The sequence below is a fragment of the Salvelinus alpinus genome, chromosome 3 (assembly GCF_045679555.1).
Source record: "Salvelinus alpinus chromosome 3, SLU_Salpinus.1, whole genome shotgun sequence".
NCBI lineage: Eukaryota > Metazoa > Chordata > Actinopteri > Salmoniformes > Salmonidae > Salvelinus > Salvelinus alpinus.
In genome coordinates, this window is record NC_092088.1 from 88,652,667 (window position 1) to 88,678,385 (window position 25,719).

At 43.9% G+C, this 25,719-nt stretch overlaps 1 pseudogene; it reads right to left on the bottom strand.

Annotated features, from left to right (window-relative positions):
- Positions 1-23,758, bottom strand: part of LOC139569870 (protoheme IX farnesyltransferase, mitochondrial-like) — a 66,495-nt pseudogene extending 42,737 nt beyond the window's left edge.
- Between the last annotated feature and the right edge of the window lie 1,961 nt (positions 23,759-25,719).

Genomic DNA, 25,719 nt, shown 5'->3' on the forward strand with positions numbered 1-25,719 from the left:
CCAAATTTTGTTACCAATAGAAATATCCTTGACTGATTTATAGGCATTTATGTGCGAAACCATGCCCATGTGAATGTTTACTGGTCAATTGCACCCATGTTGTTTAAGGTATATAGATGCCAGAAAAGATGGCACTGAAGAACATGGCTAAAGTTTTACATTCTCCCAAGCAATTGTGCTATTTTGTTAGTTTTTTCAACTAGTTTTTTCAACTTATTTTGTACATAATGTTGCTGCTACCGTCTCTTATGACCGGAAATTACTTCAAATCAAGTTTATTTTATATAGCCCTTCGTACATCAGCTAATATCTCGAAGTGCTGTACAGAAACCCAGCGTAAAACCCCAAACAGCAAGCAATGCAGGTGTAGAAGCACGGTGGCTGGGAAAAACTCCCTAGAAAGGCCAAAACCTAGGAAGAAACCTAGAGAGGAACCAGGCTATGAGGGGTGGCCAGTCCTCTTCTGGCTGTGCTGGGTGGAGATTATAACAGAACATGGCCAAGATGTTCAAAATGTTCATAAATGACCAGCATGGTCAAATAATAATCAGGAATAAATGTCAGTTGGCTTTTCATAGCCGATCATTAAGAGTTGAAAACAGCAGGTCTGGGACAGGTAGCACGTCCGGTGGACAGGTCAGGGTTCCATAACCGCAGGCAGAACAGTTGAAACTGGAACAGCAGCAAGGCCAGGTGGACTTCTGGCCATCAGAACAGCGATTACTCACTGCGGACTGGAAGAAACCTTCTCCATTAACGAGTCCGACGAGAAGGATATGTTGCTTTCACTGGAACAGGCCCAGATCCCCATCATTTGCTTGAAGAAAAGACGCAGGTAAAGGGGCCGCAGATCGGGCTGCCTTCTGAGAATCCATAGGCGAGCTAGTAAACTCCCACTGCCATCCGTTCCTCTTGCTAACGTGCAATCATTGGAAAATAAAATTGATGACCTACGATTAAGATTATCCTACCAACGGGACATTAAAAACTGTAATATCTTATGTTTCACCGAGACGTGGCTGAACAACGATATGGATAATATAGAGCTGGTGGGATTTTCCATGCACCGGCAGAACAGAGAAGCTACATCTGGTAAGACGAGGGGTGGGGGTGTGTGTCTATATGTCAATAACAGCTGGTGCGCAATGTCTAATACTAAAGAAGTCTTCAGGTATTGCTCGCCTGAGGTAGAGTACCTTATGATAAGCTGTAGACCACTCTATCTATATTATTCGTAGTCGTTTATTTACCACCACAGACCGAAGCTGGCACTAAGACCGCTCTCAACCAACTCTATAAGGCCGTAAGCAAATAAGAAAATGCTCACCCAGAAGCGGCGCTCCAGAGCCGTGGCGCCGACAGAGATGGTCGCCTCGCTTCGCGTTCTTAGGAAACTATGCAAAACATACATGTATTGTGTAACATGATGTCCTATGAGTGTCATCTGATGAAGATCATCAAAGGTTAGTGATTCATTTTATCTATATTTCTGCTTTTTGTGACTCCTATCTTTGGCTGGAAAAATGCTGTATTGGACTTGTTACTGTGTGAAAGTAAATATATTTTTTAATTTCACACGCTGCCTTTTCAGCGGAATGTTGTCGAGGGGTTCCGCTAGCGGAACGCCTGCGCTAGAAAGGTTAAGCATCTCCAATCCAAAATAAATCTAGAATCGGCTTCCTATATCACAACAAAGCATCCTTCACTCATACTGCCAAACATACCCTCGTAAAACTTACCATCCTACCGATCCTCGACTTCAGTGATGTCATCTATAAAATTGCCTCCAACACTCTACTCAACAAACTGGATGCAGTCTATCACAGTGCCATCTGTTTTGTCACCAAAGCCCCATACACTACCCACCATTGCGACCTGTACGCTTTCGTTGGTTGGCCCTCGCTTCTTACTCGTCGCCAAACCCACTAAGGACAGGTTATCTACAAGTTTCTGCTAGGTAAAGCCACACCTTAGCTCACTGGTCACCATAGCAGCACCCACCCGTAGCACGCGCTCCAGCAGGTATATCTCACTGGTCACCCCCAAAGCCAATTCCTCCTTTGGTCGTCTTTCCTTCCAGTTCTCTGCTGCCAATGACTGGAACGAACTCCAAAAATCTCTGAAGCTGGAGGGTCATATTTCCCTCATTAGCTTTAAGCGCCAGCTGTCAGAGCAGCTCACAGATCACTGCACCTGTACATAGCCCATCTGTAAACAGCCGATCTATCTACCTACCGCATCCCCATACTGTATTTATTTATTTATCTTGCTCCTTTGCACCCTAGTATCTCTACTTGCACATTCATCTTCTGCACATCTACCATTCCAGTGTTTAATTGCTATATTGTAATTACTTCGCCACCATGGCCTATTTATTGCCTTAACTCCCTTATCTTACCTCATGTGCACTCACTGTATATAGACTTTTTGTTTTCTTTTGTTGTACTGTATTATTGACTATGTTTTTTTTATTCCATGTGTAACTCTGTGTTGTTGTATGTGTCAAATTGCTATGCTTTATCTTGGCCAGGTCGCAGTTGCAAATGAGAACTTGTTCTCAAATAGCCTACCTGGTTAAATAAACGTGCAATAAATAAAATAAAAAACCTACACCACACGCTGTCACAGGAAGGCCAATAAGATCATCAAGGACAACAACCACCCGAGCCACTGCCTGTTCACCCCGCTATCATCCAGAAGGCGAGGTCGGTACAGGGTCATCAAAGCTGGGACAGAGAGTATGAAAAACAGCTTCTATCTCCAGGCCCTCAGACTGTTAAAACAGCCATCACTAAAATTGAGTGGGTGCTGCCAACATACTGACTCAAATCTCTAGCCACTTTAATAATGAAAAATTGGATGTATGATGTATGATAAATGATAAATGTATCACTAGTCACTTTAAACAATGCCACTTTATATAATGTTTACATACCCTACATTACTCATCTCATATGTACAGTTGAAGTTGGAGGTTTACATACACCTTAGCCAAATACATTTAAACTCAGTTTTTCACAATTCCTGACATTTAATCCTAGTAAAAATTCCCTGTCTTAGGTCAGTTAGCATCACCACTTTATTTTAAGAATGTGAAATTTAAGAATAATAGTAAAGATAATTATTTATTTCAGCTTTTATTTCTTTCATCACATTCCCAGTGGGTCAGAAGTTTACATACACTCAATTAGTATTTGGTAGCATTGCCTCTCCCTTTTTCCTCCAAACATAACAATGGTCATTATGGCAAAACAGTTCTATTTTTGTTGCTTTGATGACTGCTTTACACACTCAGCTTTGCACACTCTCAACCAGCTTTTCCAACAGTCTTGAAGGAATTCCCACATATGCTGAGAACTTGTTGGCTGCTTTTCCTTCACTCTGTGGTCCAACTCATCCCAAACCATTTCAATTGGGTTGAGGTCAGGTGATTGTTGAGGTCAGGTCATCTGATGCAGCACTCCATCACTCGCCTTGATCAAATAGCCCTTACAGAGCCTGGAGGTGTGTTTTGGGTCACTGTCCTCTTGAAAAACAAATAATAGTCCCACTAAGCGCAAACCAGATGGGATGGCGTATCGCTGCAAAATGCAGTGGTAGCCATGCTGGTTAAGTGTGCCTTGAATTCTAAATAAATTTGGACTCATCAGACCAAATGACAGATTTCCATTGGGCTAATGTCCATTGCTAATGTCCAGTGTTTCTTGGCCCAAGCAAGTCTCTTCTTGTTATTGGTGTTGGCTGCAATCTGAGGTGCAGACTTTAAGGAAATTAACTATTAAAGAGACTTCTCGTTAACTCTTCAGTTTAATCTAGTGTCCATCGGGGCTGCTCTCGTGTCATCCTGATCCGACCAAGCAATTAAACAAGGGACTTTCCCTCGTCATAATAAGGCTCCCAAGTGAATTCCCTCCACAGCTTGGTGGAAAAGGAGACAGAATACTAACATCTAAAAGTGGCAAGTCTAAAGGTCAACTAGCTCTATTGTTTTAATAAAGCTGGTTGAAAAGAAGATCACAAATACACACAGTGTAGTGTTAAACCTCTCCTTAGGCAGCCTGCTGATGTAGCGGGCCATTACCATCAAAAAGCAAGTATCTTCTTGTTATTGGTTGCATCACTGCCTGGTATGGCAACTGCTCGGCTTCCGACCGCAAGGCACTACAGATGGTTATGCGAATGGCCCAGTATGTCACTGGGGCCAAGCTTCCTGCCATCCAGGACCTCTATACCAGGCGGTGTCAGAGGAAGGCCCTAAAAATTGTCAAAGACTCTGGCCACCCTAGTCATAGACGGTTCTCTCTGCTACTGCATGGCAAGCGGTACCGGAGCGCCAAGTCGAGGTCCAAAAGGCTTCTCAACAGCTTCTACCCCACAAGCCGTAAGACTCCTGAACAGCTAATCAAAGGGCTACCCAGACCCCTCTTTTAAGCTGCTGCTTCTCTCTGTTTATAATCTATGCATAGTCACTTTAACTCTACCTACATGTACTGTACATATTACCTCAATTGGGGCGGCAGGGTAGCCTAGTGGTTTGAGCGTTGGACTAGTAACCGAAAGGTTGCAAGATTGAATCCCCGAGCTGACAAGGTACAAATCTGTCGTTCTGCCCCTGAACAAGGCAGTTAACCCACTGTTCCTAGGCCGTCATTGAAAATAAGAATTTGCTCTTAACTGACTTGCCTAGTTAAATAAAGGTAAAATATAAAATTACCTCAACTTACCGGTGCCCCCGCACATTGACTCTGTACCAGTCCCCTGTATATAGCCTTGCTCTTAATTTTACTGCTGCTGTTTAATTATTTGTTACATTATTTTTTATTTTCTACTGAACACTTTCTTTTTTATTTTTTTATTTTTTTACTTCATAAGCATTTCACTGTAAGCTCTACAGCTGTTGTATTCAGCGCATGTGACAAATACAATTTGATTTGAAAATGCAGCCAAATAACCCTCAAAACATTGATGTGATGTAGACGAATGTCACGTCCTGACCATAGAAAGCCTGTATTTTCTATGGTAGAGTAGGTCAGGGCAGGAATCACAGCAGACACTGTGTCTCCAGTGCGCCTCCACAGTGCAGTACGTCCTGTGCCTCCTCCTCGCACTCGCCCTGAAGTGCGTGTCACTAGTCCGGTGCCACCTGTACCGGCCCCACGTACCAGGCTGCCTACAAGGAGCCCCAGTCCAGAGCCTCCGGCGACGGTTCCCAGTCCAGAGCCTCCGGCGACGGTTCCCAGTCCAGAGCCTACGGCGACGGTTCCCAGTCCAGAGCCTCCGGCGACGGTCTGCAGCCCGGAACCTCCAGCGATGGTTCACAGTCCGGAACCTCCAGCAACGGTTCGCAGTCCGAAGCCACCAGTGATGATCCATGGTCCGAAGCCTCCAGTGATGATCCATGGCCCGAAGCCTCCAGTGATGATCCATGGCCCGAAGCTTTCAGTGATGATCCATGGCCCGGAGCCTCCAGTGATGATCCATGGCCCGGAGCCTCCAGTGATGATCCATGGCCCGGAGCCTCCAGTGATGATCCATGGCCCGGAGCCTCCAGTGATGATCCATGGCCAGGAGCCTCCAGTGATGATCCATGGCCCGGAGCCTCCAGTGATGATCCATGGCCCGAAACCTCCAGTGATGATCCATGATCCGAAGTTGGCGGAGCCACAGGCGGAGCGAGGTCTGCGTCCCGCACCGGAGCCGCCACCGAGGGTAGATGCCCACCCGGACCCTCCCCTATTGGTTCAGGTTTGCGGCCAGATTCCGCACCTTTTGGGGGAGTTACTGTCACGCCCTGACCTTAGAGATCCTTTTAATTCTGTATTTGGTTAGGTCAGGGTGTGACTAGGGTGGGCAATCTATGTTTTCTATGTCTTTGTTGGTCTGGTATGGTTCCCAATCAGAGGCAGCTGTCTATCGTTGTCTCTGATTGGGGATCATATTTAGGCAGCCTATTCCCACCTGTTGTTTGTGGATTTTTGTCTATGTATAGTTGCCTGCGAGCACTACATCAGCTTCATGTATCGTTTATCCTTTATTGTTTATGTGAGTGTCATTATTAAAGTTGTGGAACTCTACGCACGCTGTGCCTTGGTACATTTATTCAACAAACGATCGTGACACAGTATCTGGTGGTACGCAGACTGAACCAGGTTTTCCTTTAGGATTTTGCCTGTGCTTAGCTCCATTCCGTTTCTTTTTTCATCTTGAAAACTTCCCCGTCCTTTACGATTACAAGCATACCCATAACATGATGCAGCCACCACTATGTTTGAAAATATGGAGAGTGATAGTCATGTGTTGTATTGGATTTTCCCCAAACATAACACTTTGTATACTGGACAAAATGTTTAATTGCTTTGCCACATTTATTGCAGTATTACTTTAATTGCCTTGTTGCAAACTGGATGCATGTTTTGGAATATTTTTATTCTGGACATGCTTCTTTTTCACTCTGTCAATTTGGTTAGTATTGTGGAGTAAGTACAACGTCCAGTTTTTTTCCTATCACAGCCATTCAACTCAAATTGCTGAGTGGTTTTCCTCCTCTCCTGCAACAGAGTTAGGAAGGATGCCTGTATCTTTGTAGTCACTGTGTGTATTGATACACCATCCGAAGTGTAATTAATAAATTCTCCATGCTCAAAGGAATATTCAATGTCTGCATTTTTATTTTTACCCATCTACCAATGGTTGCCCTTCTTTGCGAGGCATTGAAAAACCTCCCTGGTCTTTGAGGTTGAATCTGTGTTTGAAATTCACTGTTCGACGGAGGGACCTTACAATTATCTGTATGTGTGGGGTACAGAGATTAGGTAGTCATTCAAAATGTATGTTAAACACTATTATTGTACACAGATTGAGTACATGCAATTTATCGTGACTTGTTAAGCACATTTTTACTCCTGAACTTATTTAGGCTTGCCATAACAAAGGGGTTGAATAGTTATTGACTCAAGACATTTTAGCTTTTCATTTTTAATGACTTAGTAAAAAAATTCTAAAAACATATTTCCACTTTGAAATGATGGGGTATTGTGTGAAGGCCAGTACCACAATCGCAATTCAATCCCTCTTAATTTCAAGCTGTAACACAACATTTTCAAAAAGTCAAGGGATGGGATACTTTCTAAAGGAACTGTAAATTAGTCTTCATGCTCATTGCACATTTATAAAACCCAGACTAAACAGCTAGTTTAACAGTCTGGGGCTAAAACGCTGCTACCAGTACATGGTACCGCAATTCTGCGCGCAACAGAAACCGAACATTCATTTTCCACAATCATGTTCATTGATGCTTCCATTTTAGTAGGATCTGTCCATTCAAATATTATATTTTTTTTACGTAAAAATTGTATTGTTAAAAGGGGAATCGACTGATTCTGTAAGACCAAAATTAATTTGCAAATAGCGAGTTGAAACTGTTTGTTGTCAGAGAGGAAGAAGTGATTTTTAGTTTTTGTTGATGTGAGTGGCAGGGGCTTGGTGTTTGTGTGCGAGTGGGAAGGTGCACACAAAAGACACAAAAAAAAAATAAAAAAATAAAAGCTCTTAATTCTTTTTTTATAAACACTATAGTCTTGGAACATTGCGCTAAAACATAAATTCTAATGAATTAGATGTATCGCCCTGCCCTAACGTGCACTACTTTTGACCAGACCCTATGGACCCTTGTAAAAAGTAGTGCACTAAATAAGGAACAGGGTGCCATTTGGGACACAGATAATACTTCTAGACTGCACTTTTCCTCCTGGTTTGACAGTAGAGATCAGCCAGGTGCTTTTTGTTTAGCTGAGGACCTCAGGTTACAGCAGGGGTCTTTAGGACCACCAGACTTAGCTTGAAACGGTCTTCAGTCCCAATTACCCAATTAGGTTTAATTGGAGCTGGAGAGTGAGGAGTCAGTAATGGGGGGGTGATAGGCTAGAATGGCCTTCGGATGGCTAGAACACCGGGAAGTTCTTCCCTGCTGTGACCCCCAGGGGCTTGGAAGGTTTGGAAGGCCAGACCACAGTCAGACCTCCAGGAGGCTCCAACAGTTAGGGCTCTGTCTCCAGACCCCTTACAGAGCTGTTAAACCATCCTGCAGGCTGGTAGAGACACAGGACGCTCTGAGCGAAAACCACCACCTCAGCGGAGGCCATAGCTTCACATCATTCCCACAGACCACACCCACAAGGTGCTGTACTACAGAACAAATGAAACCCAATTCCCTAAAAATGCACTAAATGTGACCAGGGCCCATAGTGCTATGGTCAAAAGTAGTGCACTATATAGGGACTAGGGTTCTATTCGGGATGCACCCTCCAGAGTCAGTCAGACATTCCTCTCCCCAAAGGCATTTTCTTGTCTCTCTTTCCTGAAGGTAACCTTACCACAGTTGTCTGGTGTGGTCACACATTCACTCAATAGCACACACACACTGTCAGCTGCCACCAGCGACTCTTCAGTCTTCAGGGCCCAAAACATTAAAGGATTAAAGGGAGACGGGGAAATCCATTTCATCTACCCATTCCGCTTGCTTTGTTTTGTTTGTCATTCTTTTGTTTCATTGGTCAAATCAAGAAGAAAAAAAGTAGTCTGTGCTTTGATCAAGCAAAAGCACAGTACTGACAATGTGGCTCTCCTTTTGAAGATGGCCCAAGCACGGTACCGACAATGTGGCTGTCCTTTTAAAGATGGCCCAACCACAGTACTGACAATGTGGCTCTCATTTTAAAGATGGACCAACCACAGTACTGTCAATGTGACTCTCCTTTTAAAGATGGCCCAAGCACAGTACTGACAGACAAAATGACACTCCATTAAAGATGGCCCGAGGAAAGAACTGACTGACAATGTGACTCTCCTTTTAAAGATGGCCCAACCACAGTACTGACAATGTGGCTCTCCTTTTAAAGATGGCCCAACCACAGTACTGACAATGTGGCTCTCCTTTTAAAGATGGCCCAACCACAGTACTGACAATGTGGCTCTCCTTTTAAAGATGGCCCAACCACAGTACTGACAATGTGGCTCTCCTTTTAAAGATGGCCCAACCACAGTACTGACAATGTGGCTCTCCTTTTAAAGGTGGCCCAACCACAGTACTGACAATGTGGCTCTCCTTTTAACTTCTTTGGGGTAGGGGGCAGTATTTTCACGTCCGGATGAAAAGCATGCCCATAGTAAACGTCCTGCTACAAAGCCATAAAAGCTAGAATATGCATAGTATTAGTAGCTTTGAATAGAACACACTCTGAAGTTTCTAAAACTGTTTGAATAATGTCTGTGAGTATAACAGAACTCAAATGGCAGGCATAAACCTGAGAAAAATTCCAACCAGGAAGTGGGAAATCTGAGGTTGGTGGATTTTCAACTCCGCTCCAATTGAAGTTACAGTGGGATATTGGTAATGTTGCACTTCCTAAGGCTTCCACTCAATGTCAGTCTTTAGAACCTTGTCTGATGCTTCTACTGTGAAGTGGGGCCGAAGGAGAGGGGAATGAGTAAGGTCTATCACGTTCACGTGAGAGCGAGCTCGTTTCCATCGCACTTCTGAAGACAAAGGAATACTCCGGTTGGAACATTATTGAAGAGTTATGTTAAAAACATCCTAAAGATTGATTCAATACTTTGTTTGTCATGTTTTTACGGACTGTAATATAACTTTAACTTTTCCTCCGTACTTTCTGCTGGACTTGCTCGCGCGTCATGAGTTTGGGAAATGTACTGAACCCTAGAACAACAAGGAGGAATTTGGACATAAATTATGGACATTATCGAACAAAACATTTATTGTGGAACTGGGATTCCTGGGAGTGCATTCTGATGAAGATCATCAAAGTTAAGTGAATGTTTATAATGTTATTTCTGACTTCTGTTGACTGCATAATATGGCGGATATATTTGTGTCTGGATTGGTCTCTGAGCGCCGACTCAGATTATTGCATGGTTTGCTTTTTCCGTAAAGCTTTTTTGATATCTGACACAGCGGTTGCATTAAGGAGAAGTGCATCTAAAATTTCATGCAAAACAGTTGTATCTTTTAGCAATGTTTATTATGAGTATTCCTGTAAATTGATGTGGCTCTCTGCAAAATCAAAGGATGTTTTGGAACTTCTGAACGTAAGGCGCCAATGTAAACTCAGATTTTTGGAAATAAATATGAACTTTACCGAACGAAACATACATGTATTGTGTAACATGAAGTCCTATGAGTGTCATCTGATGAAGATCATCAAAGGTTAGTGATTAATTGTATTGTTTTTTGTGAATCCTCTCTTTGGCTGGAAAAATGGCTGTGTTATTCTGTGAATAGGCACGCACCTAACATAATCGTTTGGTTTGCTTTCATCGTGAAGCGTTTTTGAAATCGAACACTGTGGCTGGATTTACAACAAGTGTATCTTTAAAATGGTGTAAAATACATGTATGTTTGAGGAATTTTAATTATGGGATTTCTGTTGTTTTGAATTTGGCGCCTTGCAGTTTCACTGGCTGTTGACGAGGTGGGACGCTACCGTCTCACGTACCCTAGAGATGTTAAGACACTAACAGCTTACAGACGGTAGTTGTCGTTTCTTTTCTTTCATTCTACCCCTCCCTCTCATTTTGGGGGGTTTTAAACACCAAAAGGACGACCAAGGTGAAAAGATCAACTTCGCCCAGGTGAGGGTGTGCCTCTTTTACGAGACAAACCCCTGACAGATGATATGGTGTGTCAAGCCGACACAGCGGAGATCGCATAGTTGCCAGCGAGGCGAAGTGTGTGTGTGTATGGCAACTCACCACAGTGTTATTATGTGTCACAAGACAACCCCTGGGCCTTTGCGTGCGTAATTACACAAAAGCAAATAGTATTATTCTTCAAACAAAGCAAAAACATGTAACGCTCGTCGTCGGTGGAAGGAAGAGTGGACCAAAGCGCAGCGTGGAAAGTGTTCATGATATTTATTACAAGAAACACTCAAACAAAAATAACAAATACAAAAACAAATGCGAACAGCTCCATCAGGCACAGACACTAAACAGAAAATAACACCCCACAAAACCCAAACGGAAAATCACAATTTATATATGATCCCCAATCAGAGACAACAATAGACAGCTGCCTCTGATTGGGAACCACACTCTGCAAAACAACAAAGAAATAGAAAACATAGATTTTCCCACACGAGTCACACCCTGACCCAACCAAACATAGAGAATAAAAAGGATCTCTAAGGTCAGGGCGTGACAAAACAACTACTTAACAGTCACATATATATATATGTACAGTCTTTATATAGACACAAGGAAGCAACTGCCAAATAGTAATTAATTAACTGGCTTTGTTATGTCTAAAAATTGTGTTACCCTATTAATTAGAGAAGCATAAATACTTTAAAACCTCTGGGCTGATGGGAGAAAATAATTTCATGAAAGTATCACTGGCCAGCTGGAGTTTCATTGAGTAGTCATTAGTGATGGGGGAGAAACTCCATAAAATGACTTATCGGGATATTTTTTTGTGATCGTTTGCTGTACCTGCAGAAAAACGGCAGTATTTTTTCTTCATTGCTTGTTATCCATCTTTTTAATAGGGATCCCATTTGTTTTCAGCACCTTTATTTCCATGACTGATCAAAACTCATTTGCTTATGACTCTCGCGTCTCTCTGCAGCAGGCATATGGTGAGCAATATGTATGGAACATCGAAACTCATTAACCTTTCATTGCTACCCATCCCGGATCCGGGAGCATCCTCATCAAAAAAGCTGACTAGCATAGCCTAGCCTAACGCGACAGGGATATCATATAATATAATTTTCATGAAATCACAAGTCCAATACAGCAAATGAAAGATAAACATCTTGTGAAATCAGCCATCATTTCCGATTTTTAAAATGTTTTACAGCGAAAACACAATATGTATTTCTATTAGCTAACCACAATAGCAAAAGACTCAACCGCATATTTTCACAATTTTTCTACCACATAAGTAGCTATCACAAAACCGACCAAATAGAGATATAATTAGTCACTAACCAAGAAACAACTTCATCAGATGACAGTCTTATAACATGTTATACAATAAATGTATGTTTTGTTCGAAAATGTGCATATTTGAGGTATAAATCATAGTTTTACATTGCAGCTACCGTCAGAAATATCACCAAAGCAGCCAGAATAATTACAGAGAGCAACGTGAAATACATAAATACTCATCATAAACATTTATGAAAAATACATGGTGTACAGCAAATGAAAGATAAACATCTTATGAATCCAGCCAATATTTCCAATTTTTTAAGTTTTTTACAGCGAAAACACAATATAGCATTATATTAGCTTACCACAATAGCCAAACACACAAATGCATTTATTAGCAGCAAAAGGTAGCGATCGCAAAAACCAGCAAAAGATATAAAATAAATCGTTGTTTGGTTTTAGAATGTCCTTCTCTCCTGTCGAATTCGCTCCACAAGGCTAGCCAATGTTGATGACGTTCCCAATTTCTCTCGACGCAGAGAACGGAAAACTCCAAAAGTCCCATTAAACTTTGAATAAACTGATGAAACTCGGTTGAAAAAACCTACTTTATGATGTTCTTCTAATATGTATCAAATAAAAACAAAGCCGGAGATATTAGCCGTGTATACCGAACGCTTATCATAAGACAACATGGAGGTACTTCCCGCGCCTAGGTAGAGAAAGGAAATTCTGGACACGTCATTCCAAGAGCTCTTGTTCGGCCTCAGATCAAGCTAGACACCCCATTCCACCTTCCACTGCCTGTTGACATCTATTGGAAGGCGTATGCAGTGCATGTAAATCCATAAATATAAGGTAATTGAATAGGCAGGCCCTGGAACAGAGCATCGTTTTCAGATTTTTCACTTCCTGTCTGGAAGTTTGCTGCAAAATGAGTTCTGTTTTACTCACAGATATAATTCAAATAGTTTTAGAAACTTGAGTGTTTTCTATCCAATATTAATAATAATATGCATATTGTACGATCTAGAATAGAGTACGAGGCAGTTTAATTTGGGCACGATTTTTTACAAAGTGGAAACAGCGCCCCCATATTGACAAGAAGTTCAAATCCCTATTGAATCGCAATACATATCGTATTGGCACCTAAGTATAGTGATAATATGGTATGGTGGGGTCCCTGGAAATTCCCAGCCCTAGTAGGCATACTACTATTACAGGTTAGGGCTACATCCCAAATGGCATTCTATAACCTATACAGTGTACACTTTAAATATGGTCAAAAGCACTATACAGGAAATATGACACCATTTGGGACAATGAGTACGTTTACATGCACACTAATAAGTCAATATTAAACTGATTATGACAGTAGGCAGATCATGGAATAGTCATGTAAACACCTTACTCTGATTATGTTAAAATCGTCCGAGCGAGCCTCCCTCAAGTGAGTTGGGAACAACTGAATGTATGCGTGTCTTAGAAGTAGTTTTCACATACAAACTCTATATGTCAGAACTCAGAATCAAATATGCTTCCCAAAAATAACATGGTCGCTGTGGTAGAACGTTTAGTTTGGTTGGAGATTTTCTGCATTAATCAGAGTGCCATCAGGTGGCCTGATTTCTGATGTGTCCATGTAAACATGATTATTATGGAAAACATTACTTTGCAAAGCATGAAAACATTTTAATAGAACTATTATATTAATCTGATTATGCACAACAGTCACATTATTGTGGGCATGTAACCGTACTCAATTTTTATCCAATCCCTCCAAACTTGCCAATTAAACCTAGGATGACACCACAGGGATTATTCACCGCAGAGGACAAATGAAAAAGAGAAGGGACATGAGGGCAGATAGCCTGGTGTGGTGTGAAGTTGCTGCTGGCCACTAGAAAGAGAAGCCCTGGCCTAAAGATGTAATGCTCTCAGATCCCAGACAGAACGGTGAGGAGACTCAGGCTCTGCTTACGTAAGGTCTGAGGAAAACAAGGCCATCAATATAAAAGGGGAGGCAAACAACATTTTGAGGTATGCAGAGTCCAACAAGATATCTGTATTTACTTTCAAAGATCTCTGAGGAAGATGTCAGCTTGATGTTGAAACGTCACATGTTCACATCCTGTACAGTGGATTACAGTGAGCTAAAATAAATACATCTCTGCTTTTTTTGTTGAGTGCTTCAACTCCTTTCTACCTTGAATTAGTGCTTTTGTTGGTAAGCCCTTCTCACTTTCAAAGACCATTTACAGCGATCCAATATCACCTCAGATTCAGTGGCATTTTTATCTCCACAATTTTCTTCCTGTGTGTGTCTCTTTGCCAGCATGAATAAATGGGTTCCAGTTGGCCAAGTGCACGCAACCACCCACCCACAAGGCACTGGTCCGGCTGGCCCATTAAGACATCAAAGCAGAGGCACATCAAACGAAACAAATCAACAGGGCGCCCATTTGTCCTTCTCTACTGTAATACTACCTCACCAGGCTACTACTTAGTCTACTATCCCTCATGTCCGGTTGAGGGTAACACTACCTCACCAGTCTAGTACCCCTCATGTCCGGTTGAGGGTAACACTACCTCACAGGTCTACTACCCCTCATGTCCGGTTGAGTGTAACACTACCTCACAGGTCTACTACCCCTCATGTCCGGTTGAGGGTAACACTACCTCACAGGTCTACTACCCCTCATGTCCGGTTGAGGGTAACACTACCTCACCAGTCTAGTACCCTTCATGTCCGGTTGAGGGTAACACTACCTCACAGGTCTACTACCCCTCATGTCCAGTTGAGGGTAACAGTACCTCACCAGTCTAATACCCCTCATGTCCGGTTGAGGGTAACACTACCTCACAGGTCTACTACCCCTCATGTCCGGTTGAGGGTAACACTACCTCACAGGTCTACTACCCCTCATGTCCGGTTGAGGGTAACACTACTTCACCAGTCTACTACCCCTCATGTCCGGTTGAGGGTAACACTACCTCACCAGTCTAATACCCCTCATGTCCGGTTGAGGGTAACACTACCTCACAGGTCTACTACCCCTCATGTCCGGTTGAGGGTAACACTACCTCACAGGTCTACTACCCCTCATGTCCGGTTGAGGGTAACACTACTTCACCAGTCTACTACCCCTCATGTCCGGTTGAGGGTAACACTACCTCACCAGTCTAATACCCCTCATGTCCAGTTGAGGGTAACACTACCTCACCAGTCTAGTACCCCTCATGTCCGGTTGAGGGTAACACTACCTCACAGGTCTACTACCCCTCATGTCCGGTTGAGTGTAACACTACCTCACCGGTCTACTACCCCTCATGTCCGGTTGAGGGTAACACTACCTCACAGGTCTACTACCCCTCATGTCCGGTTGAGTGTAACACTACCTCACAGGTCTACTACCCCTCATGTCCGGTTGAGGGTAACACTACCTCACCAGTCTAGTACCCTTCATGTCCGGTTGAGGGTAACACTACCTCACAGGTCTACTACCCCTCATGTCCAGTTGAGGGTAACACTACCTCACCAGTCTAGTACCCCTCATGTCCGGTTGAGGGTAACACTACCTCACAGGTCTACTACCCCTCATGTCCGGTTGAGGGTAACACTACCTCACCAGTCTAGTACCCCTCATGTCCGGTTGAGGGTAACACTACCTCACAGGTCTACTACCCCTCATGTCCGGTTGAGGGTAACACTACCTCACCAGTCTAGTACCCCTCATGTCCGGTTGAGGGTAACACTACCTCACAGGTCTACTACCCCTCATGTCCGGTTGAGGGTAACACTACCTCACCAGTCTAGTACCCCTCATGTCCGGTTGAGGGTAACACTACCTCACAGGTCTACTACCCCTCATGTCCGGTTGAGGGTAACACTACCTCACAGGTCTAATACCCCTCATGTCCAGTTGAGGGTAACACTACCTCACCAGTCTAGTACCCCTCATGTCCGGTTGAGGGTAACACTACCTCACAGGTCTACTACCCCTCATGTCCGGTTGAGGGTAACACTACCTCACCAGTCTAGTACCCCTCATGTCCGGTTGAGGGTAACACTACCTCACCAGTCTAGTACCCCTCATGTCCGGTTGAGGGTAACACTACCTCACCAGTCTAGTACCCCTCATGTCCGGTTGAGGGTAACACTACCTCACCAGTCTAATACCCCTCATGTCCGGTTGAGGGTAACACTACCTCACAGGTCTACTACCCCTCATGTCCGGTTGAGGGTAACACTACCTCACCAGTCTAATACCCCTCATGTCCGGTTGAGGGTAACACTACCTCACCAGTCTAGTACCCCTCATGTCCGGTTGAGGGTAACACTACCTCACCAGTCTAATACCCCTCATGTCCGGTTGAGGGTAACACTACCTCACCAGTCTAATACCCCTCATGTCCGGTTGAGGGTAACACTACCTCACCAGTCTAATACCCCTCATGTCCGGTTGAGGGTAACACTACCTCACAGGTCTACTACCCCTCATGTCCGGTTGAGGGTAACACTACCTCACAGGTCTACTACCCCTCATGTCCGGTTGAGGGTAACACTACCTCACCAGTCTAATACCCCTCATGTCCAGTTGAGGGTAACACTACCTCACAGGTCTACTACCCCTCATGTCCGGTTGAGGGTAACACTACCTCACCAGTCTAATACCCCTCATGTCCGGTTGAGGGTAACACTACCTCACCAGTCTAATACCCCTCATGTCCGGTTGAGGGTAACACTACTTCACCAGTCTACTACCCCTCATGTCCGGTTGAGGGTAACACTACCTCACCAGTCTAGTACCCCTCATGTCCGGTTGAGGGTAACACTACCTCACCAGTCTAATACCCCTCATGTCCGGTTGAGGGTAACACTACCTCACCAGTCTAATACCCCTCATGTCCGGTTGAGGGTAACACTACCTCACCAGTCTAATACCCCTCATGTCCGGTTGAGGGTAACACTACTTCACCAGTCTAGTACCCCTCATGTCCGGTTGAGGGTAACACTACCTCACCAGTCTAATACCCCTCATGTCCGGTTGAGTGTAACACTACCTCACAGGTCTACTACCCCTCATGTCCGGTTGAGGGTAACACTACCTCACCAGTCTAGTACCCTTCATGTCCGGTTGAGGGTAACACTACCTCACAGGTCTACTACCCCTCATGTCCGGTTGAGGGTAACACTACCTCACCAGTCTAATACCCCTCATGTCCGGTTGAGGGTAACACTACCTCACCAGTCTAATACCCCTCATGTCCGGTTGAGGGTAACACTACTTCACCAGTCTACTACCCCTCATGTCCGGTTGAGGGTAACACTACCTCACCATTCTAGTACCCCTCATGTCCGGTTGAGGGTAACACTACCTCACCAGTCTAATACCCCTCATGTCCGGTTGAGGGTAACACTACCTCACCAGTCTAATACCCCTCATGTCCGGTTGAGGGGTAACACTACCTCACCAGTCTAATACCCCTCATGTCCGGTTGAGGGTAACACTACTTCACCAGTCTAGTACCCCTCATGTCCGGTTGAGGGTAACACTACCTCACCAGTCTAATACCCCTCATGTCCGGTTGAGTGTAACACTACCTCACAGGTCTACTACCCCTCATGTCCGGTTGAGGGTAACACTACCTCACCAGTCTAGTACCCTTCATGTCCGGTTGAGGGTAACACTACCTCACAGGTCTACTACCCCTCATGTCCGGTTGAGGGTAACACTACCTCACCAGTCTAGTACCCCTCATGTCCGGTTGAGGGTAACACTACCTCACAGGTCTACTACCCCTCATGTCCGGTTGAGGGTAACACTACTTCACCAGTCTACTACCCCTCATGTCCGGTTGAGGGTAACACTACCTCACAGGTCTACTACCCCTCATGTCCGGTTGAGGGCAACACTACCTCACCAGTCTAATACCCCTCATGTCCAGTTGAGGGTAACACTACCTCACCAGTCTAGTACCCCTCATGTCCGGTTGAGGGTAACACTACCTCACAGGTCTACTACCCCTCATGTCCGGTTGATGGTAACACTACCTCACCAGTCTAGTACCCCTCATGTCCGGTTGAGGGTAACACTACCTCACAGGTCTACTACCCCTCATGTCCGGTTGAGTGTAACAATACTTCACCAGTCTACTACCCCTCATGTCCGGTTGAGGGTAGTCTACATCTTCCACACAGCCACTTCAGAACAGTGTCCAACCCACTCCCAAAGCCTCCCAAACTACAGCCCCAAACCCCCACCTCTAACCTACACACAGCCTGACTGCAGAGCTCCCTAGCCCCAGGCTTCTGTTGTGACTAGGCCGGGCAGGTGACTGCTGTACAGGGAGATGATGAAAGGAGAATGACCTAGTAAATGACAGATATACAGTGGGGAGAACAAGTATTTGAAACACTGCCGATTTTGCAGGTTTTCCTACTTACAAAGCATGTAGAGGTCTGTAATTTTTATCATAGGTACACTTCAACTGTGAGAGATGGAATCTAAAACAAAAATCCAGAAAATCAAATTGTATGATTTTTAAGTAATTAATTTGCATTTTATTGCATGACATAAGTATTTGATACATCAGAAAAGCAGAACTTAATATTTGGTACAGAAACATTTGTTTGCAATTACAGAGATCATACGTTTCCTGTAGTTCTTGACCAGGTTTGCACACACTGCAGCAGGGATTTTGGCCCACTCCTCCATACAGATCTTCTCCAGATCATTCAGGTTTTGGGGCTGTCGCTGGGCAATACGGACTTTCAGCTCCCTCCAAAGATTTTCTATTGGGTTCAGGTCTGGAGAGTGAGTGGAGTGGCTCCGTAAGTAGGAAAACCTGCAAAATCGGCAGTGTATCAAATACTTGTTCTCCCCAATGTATGTTAATGTAAAACACTGCCCCGAGCCATTTCTATAGAGAAAATACATATTGACAGGGGCTGACTTGAGGGTGGCCCCACAGAAACAGAAACGGGCATGGACACACAGTCGGTGTAGCAACTGTAGCTTCCGCCTCTCCCATCTCTCAACACTTTGAACTCCTGAGGGCTGGAGCCCTGCAGCTGGGGCCCTGGAGAATGCCAACCTGCCTTTAGAGGAGACAAAGCTGTCATACTTGGAGGACATTTACACACCTGCTGTAGTGTAAGGGAGGCAGGTAAAAGAGGTAGGCTACATGGAAGAGGGAAGGCAGGCAGAGCATAGTTCCAAGAAGTCATTGACGGGACAACTAAGTGTTTTCCCTCTATGTATTTAAGTTTAATGGATTGATGCTATTCATACTCCCACCGCACATTCAAATCCACAGACGTAACCCTGACCATGACACACTAGACTAGAGAAAACAATACTACATGCCTGCACAGAAAGGTCCAAGAGCTTTGGAGTTTTGGGACAAATTGTAGGTTCAGTTCATTGTGCGTTTGTTTGGTGACTAGTGAACACGACCTTGCTGTCTCGCCCCTAGCACAGAAACCTGCAGTGTAATCAGGGCCTTGGCCAAATTACAGGCTGAGGACCGCAGCTAAATGGGGATCAACCCAGGGCTCAGGGAGAGGTCGCCCATTAAACTAATATTCTTAAGTCACGGAGCGCATTCCAGCACACAGCGTCAACACTCGGCAACCCAGCGCAGCCTGATTATTCCAGACCTTTTAAGTGTCCAGCGCGGCAGTCTCTTCTTTATCTTTCGTTATGAAAAAGCTTTCAGCAAATAATAACAGTATTCGAGTTTGAGTCCCTGTTATTGTGATCCGCAGCGAGAGAGCAATGAGACTATAGTCCAAAGGGGCCATCATTGGCTCCTGAAATGTCTTCTAGAACAACAACAAGTGCGCGGTGAGGGACAGCACTGTGTGTACGTGTGTGTGTGTGTGTGTGCGCGTCTTTCAGCCAGTGAGTTCGTGTTTGTGTAAAGTGCAATGAAAACCCATTATGCGTTGCAGAACCCAACTGTAATCCTGCCAGCCGTTGAAATGAGGCCTCATCCATCTTTCAGAGAAACAATTTAAGAGAAATAACAAAGAGACCAGTAGACCGATTACTAGACCAGGGGAAGATGTTAAATTATGTTTTTCTGAGGCATTACCCACCCATATAGTGACAGAACCCAAAGACGTGGCTTTTATTTGCCATGTAAAACAATGGTCATCATGGCAGGAGGAAATAATTCTCAATAATACATGCATTAATAACACAGCAGGCCTTTAACTAATTGGGCTTTTCTTCAGTCATTTATCGAGGTCATATCTCACTGCAATACCAAGATAATGTCTTACACCAAACCAAGAGAGTCCAGGCAGGCTAAACACAGCAATTCTGCACCACAATTTGGACACACACACACACACACACACACACACACACACACACACACACACACACACACACACACACACACACACACACACACACACACACACACACACACACACACACACACACACACACACACACACACACACACACACACACACACACACACACACACACACACACACACACACACACACACACACAGCTGTGACCCAACCCATAGACGCTTCACTACCGATTCCGTCCAGCAAACAGTACAGGAGCGTCAGCTCTCGGACCAACAGGCTCTGAGACAGCTTCGAACCCTAAGCCATAAGAATGATAAATAGTTAATGAAATGGTTACCCGGACTATTTGTACTGACTCTACGCACACACACGCACAAATAAAACCTACACATTCATATACTTCCACACTCATTATATGCTGCTGCTACTCTGTTCTATATTTTACTCTTATCATCATCTATCCAGATGCCTAGTCACTTTACCCTGCCTTCATGTACATATCTACCTCAAATACCTTATTATTATCTATCCTGATGCCTAGTTACTTTACCCTGCCTTCATGTACATATCTACCTCAAATACCTTAATATTATCTATCCTGATGCCTAGTCACTTTACCCTGCCTTCATGTGCATATCTACCTCAAATACCTTATTATTATCTATCCGGATGCCTAGTCACTTTACCCTGCCTTCATGTACATATCTACCTCAAATACCGTATTATTATCTATCCTGATGCCTAGTCACTTTACCCTGCCTTCATGTACATATCTACCTCAAATACCTTAATATTATCTATCCTGATGCCTAGTCACTTTACCCTGCCTTCATGTGCATATCAACCTCAAATACCTTATTATTATCTGTCCTGATGCTTAGTCACTTTACACTGCCTTCATGTATGTACATAACTACCTCAAATACCTTATTATTATCTATCCTTATGCCGAGTCACTTTACCCTGCATTCATGTACATATCTACTTCAAATACCTTATTATTATCTGTCCTGATGCCTAGTCACTTTACCCTGCCTTCATGTATGTACATAACTGTCACGTTCCTGACCTTTTTTCCTTTGTTTTGTATTTATTTTAGTTGGTCAGGGCGTGAGTTGGGTGGGTTGTCTATGGTTGATTTTCTATGTTGGGATTTTGTGTTCGGCCTGGTATGATTCTCAATCAGAGACAGCTGTCAATCGTTGTCCCTGATTGAGAATCATACTTAGGCAGCCAGGGTTTCACTTGTGTTCCTGTGGAGGTTTTGTTGCCACACAGGACGGTTTCGGTTTTGTCACGTTGGTTGTTTTTGTATTTTGAAGTGTTTTGTTGATTTTCATTAAAAGAATGAACACTAACCACTCTGCGTTTTGGTCCACACCTTCTGTCAGCGAGGACAGCCGTAACAATAACTACCTCAAATACCTTATTATTATCTATCCTTATGCCGAGTCACTTTACCCTGCCTTCATGTACATATCTACCTCAAATACCTTATTATTTTCTATCTTGATGCCTAGTCACTTTACCCTGGCTTCATGTATGTACATAACTACCTCAAATACCTTATTATTATCTATCCTTATGCCGAGTCACTTTACCCTGCCTTCATGTACATATCTACCTCAAATACCTTATTATTTTCTATCTTGATGCCTAGTCACTTTACCCTGCCTTCATGTACATATCGACCTCATTATTATCTATCCTTATGCCTAGTCACTTTACTCTGCCTTCATGTACATATCTACCTCATTATGATCTATCCTGATGCCTAGTCACTTATCCCTGCCTTCAGGTCCATATCTACCTATACCTTGTACCTCTGCACATTGATCTGGTACTCCCTGTATATATTGCCACATTGATCTGATACTGGTCCTCCCTGTATATATCTCCACATTGATCTGATACTGGTCCTCCCTGCATATAGCTCCACATTGATCTGGTACTGGTCCTCCCTGTATATAGCTCCACATTGATCTGGTACTCCCTGTATATAGCTCCACATTGATCTGGTACTTTTACTCCCTGTATATAGCTACACATTGATCTAGTACTGGTTCTCCCTGTATATAGCTCCACATTGATCTAGTACTGGTACTCCCTGTATATAGCTCCAATCTTGTGTATTTTATTTACTTCCTCGTGTTACTACTCTACATTGTTAGGAAGGGCTCGTAAGCAAGCATTTCACCCGTTGTATTCGGAACATGTGACAAATACAATTCTATTTGATTTTGACATAACTGACCAGGTTGATGGAATTGGCGGTGCAGGAGGCGAGCCCTGTCCCAGTGGATGCCAGGAAGAAGGTGGAAGGGTCAAAGCGTACCTGAGCCATGGCAAAACCAGCTGCTGTTGTCCACCGTACTAACCCTGAAACAACAACATTAATATCATACCGACACACAAGCAACATGCTTCATACTTCATTCCCCACCATAGTTTCCATATCAATTAAAGGCCCACAGATTTGGGCAATTACTGGCAGAGCAGTATATGCGAAAGCTACAAGCAAAGATTTTTATAACTAACCCAAGATAGACCACAGCCTGTCATTTCCAATGGGAGCAAATGAGTCATAGTGGGCAGAACAAGCAAGTAGGGGGGCAGAACCAAGCACAAGCTAGCGAGATCCTATTGGTGTGTTCTAGAATATATTTGCATATTTCCATTAGGGAATGCCTACTCTGGAGTGCACGTTTGGAATAACTCAAAGGTGTCGGCCAAAATCCATCTGGCTCCATCTTCTCCCACTGCCGTCCACTGGGATTCCTCTCATCACCATATTTGGTAGAGAATGGGAACGCCAAGCAGATGCTTAACATTTATACATCCAGTGAAACATCTGGCTCATTTTTCTCTCTGTGGTACAAGTTCGCATCTTTGTGAAAGGCGAAGCAATGCCCTAGGCCATATAGATCTTTTTTTATCAAGGATATGCACAAACATTACGCTTTGATACATGTTCCTGGTCCATGTCATACCTGTGAGTTTGATTTTGACAAGTTTAGCGTACACATCTGAAAGTTCAGCCAGGTTCACCTTGAGCACCTTCCACTGCCTGTCCAGCCGAGCCTCCCTGGCTTCATCAGACTCCACCTGCAGATGGGGCACCTCTAACATCTCAGTCCCAGACTCTGCTGTGCTGGAAGACCGTGGTGGTGACACAGTCTTGCTGGATGTTGGTTTCAACAGAGCAAGTATCTCCTGTGCTGCCACAGTCGAGACAGGACTTGAGACAGGTGTTTTGGTCACATTTGTGTTTGCACTCTCTGGCTGTTGTGGAGGTGGTGTGACAACGGTGACCACAGGCACATGGTCGATGGTTGGGACCTGCTGGATCTGTCTGTCCACGCTGCCATCACGATGGTCCTCCAGGACGGTCAAGATGGCTGTCTGCTTAGTTTCAGCTCTCTGATAGAAGACATTGTTACTCCTCATCACAGTCTCATTGTCCTGTCCAAACATCGTTGATGGACAGAATGTGAATTACAATGTGGGTGGGGTGGGGAGGGGGGGTGATTGCACTGCACGGAAAATGTTATGAGCCTAATAATATATATAATTTAATGGTGAATTACCTTTTATAGTGGCATGAACACAACCAGTCATGATGCTTTCATCTGATTGTCAAACAAATCACTAATCCAAACATTGCAATGCATGTACACTCTGATGAACAGAAATAGACATCTGTTTGCAAAACACAAAAAGGTGTGCATTCAGTGATTGCCATTGAATGGTCCTTCATTAATTGATACGTCTTGATGACAAATTGACCTTTTCTGTATCCTGAAAAGTCAAGACACATGTAATGGGGCAGAAACTGTCCCGGGAAAAACATGATGGTCACCCTAACACAGTCAACTTACTAGACTAGGCTACAATGTGTCTTACCATGAACATCAAATAGGCCTACCGGTAGTCAGTGATGTTAAAAAATGATTGGTGGGTATAACTGCTTAAGCCAGTACATGTGCAGGCCCATCTGCTTAAGCCAGTACATGTGCAGGCCCATCTGCTTAAGCCAGTACATGTGCAGGCCCATCTGAAGTTTGCTAGAGAGCATTTGGATGATCCAGAAGAAGATTGGGAGAATGTCATATGGTCAGATGAAACCAAAATATAACTTTTTGGTAAAAACTCAACTTGTCGTGTTTGGAGGACAAAGAATGCTGAGTTGCATCCAAAGAACACCATACCTACTGTGAAGCATGGGGGTGGAAACATCATGCTTTGGGGCTGTTTTTCTGCAAAGGGACCAGGACGACTGATCCGTGTAAAGGAAAGAATGAATGGGCCCATGTATTGTGAGATTTTGAGTGAAAACCTCCTTCCATCAGCAAGGGCATTGAAGATGAAACGTGGCTGGGTCTTTCAGCATGACAATGATCCCAAACACACCGCCCGGGCAACGAAGGAGTGGCTTCGTAAGAAGCATTTCAAGGTCCTGGAGTGGCCTAGCCAGTCTCCAGATCTCAACCCCATAGAAAATCTTTGGAGGGAGTTGAAAGTCCGTGTTGCCCAGCAACAGCCCCAAAACATTACTGCTCTAGAGGAGATCTGCATGGGAGGAATGGGCCAAAATACCAGCAACAGTGTGTGAAAACCTTGTGAAGACTTACAGAAAACGTTTGACCTCTGTCATTGCCAACAAAGGGTATATAACAAATTATTGAGATAAACTTTTGTTATTGACCAAATACTTATTTTCCACCATAATTTGCAAATAAATTCATAAAAAATCCTACAATGTGATTTTCTGGATTTTTTTCCCTCATTTTGTCTGTCATAGTTGAAGTCTACCTATGATGAAAATTACAGGTCTCTCTCATCTTTTTAAGTGGGAGAACTTGCACAATTGGTGGCTGACTAAATACTTTTTTGCCCCACTGTGTATATACAGTATATACAGTGGGGAGAACAAGTATTTGATACACTGCCGATTTTGCAGGTTTTCCTACTTACAAAGCATGTAGAGGTCTGTAATTTTTATCATAGGTACACTTCAACTGTGAGAGACGGAATCTAAAACAAAAATCCCGAAAATCACATTGTATGATTTTTAAGTAATTAATTAGCCTTTTATTGCAAGACATAAGTATTTGATACATCAGAAAAGCAGAACTTAATATTTGGTACTGAATCCTTTGTTTGCAATTACAGAGATCATACGTTTCCTGTAGTTCTTGACCAGGTTTGCACACACTGCAGCAGGGATTTTGGCCCACTCCTCCATACAGACCTTCTCCAGATCCTTCAGGTTTCGGGGCTGTCGCTGGGCAATACGGACTTTCAGCTCCCTCCAAAGATTTTCTATTGGGTTCAGGTCTGGAGACTGGCTAGGCCACTCCAGGACCTTGAGATACTTCTTACGGAGCCACTCCTTAGTTGCCCTGGCTGTGTGTTTCGGGTCGTTGTCATGCTGG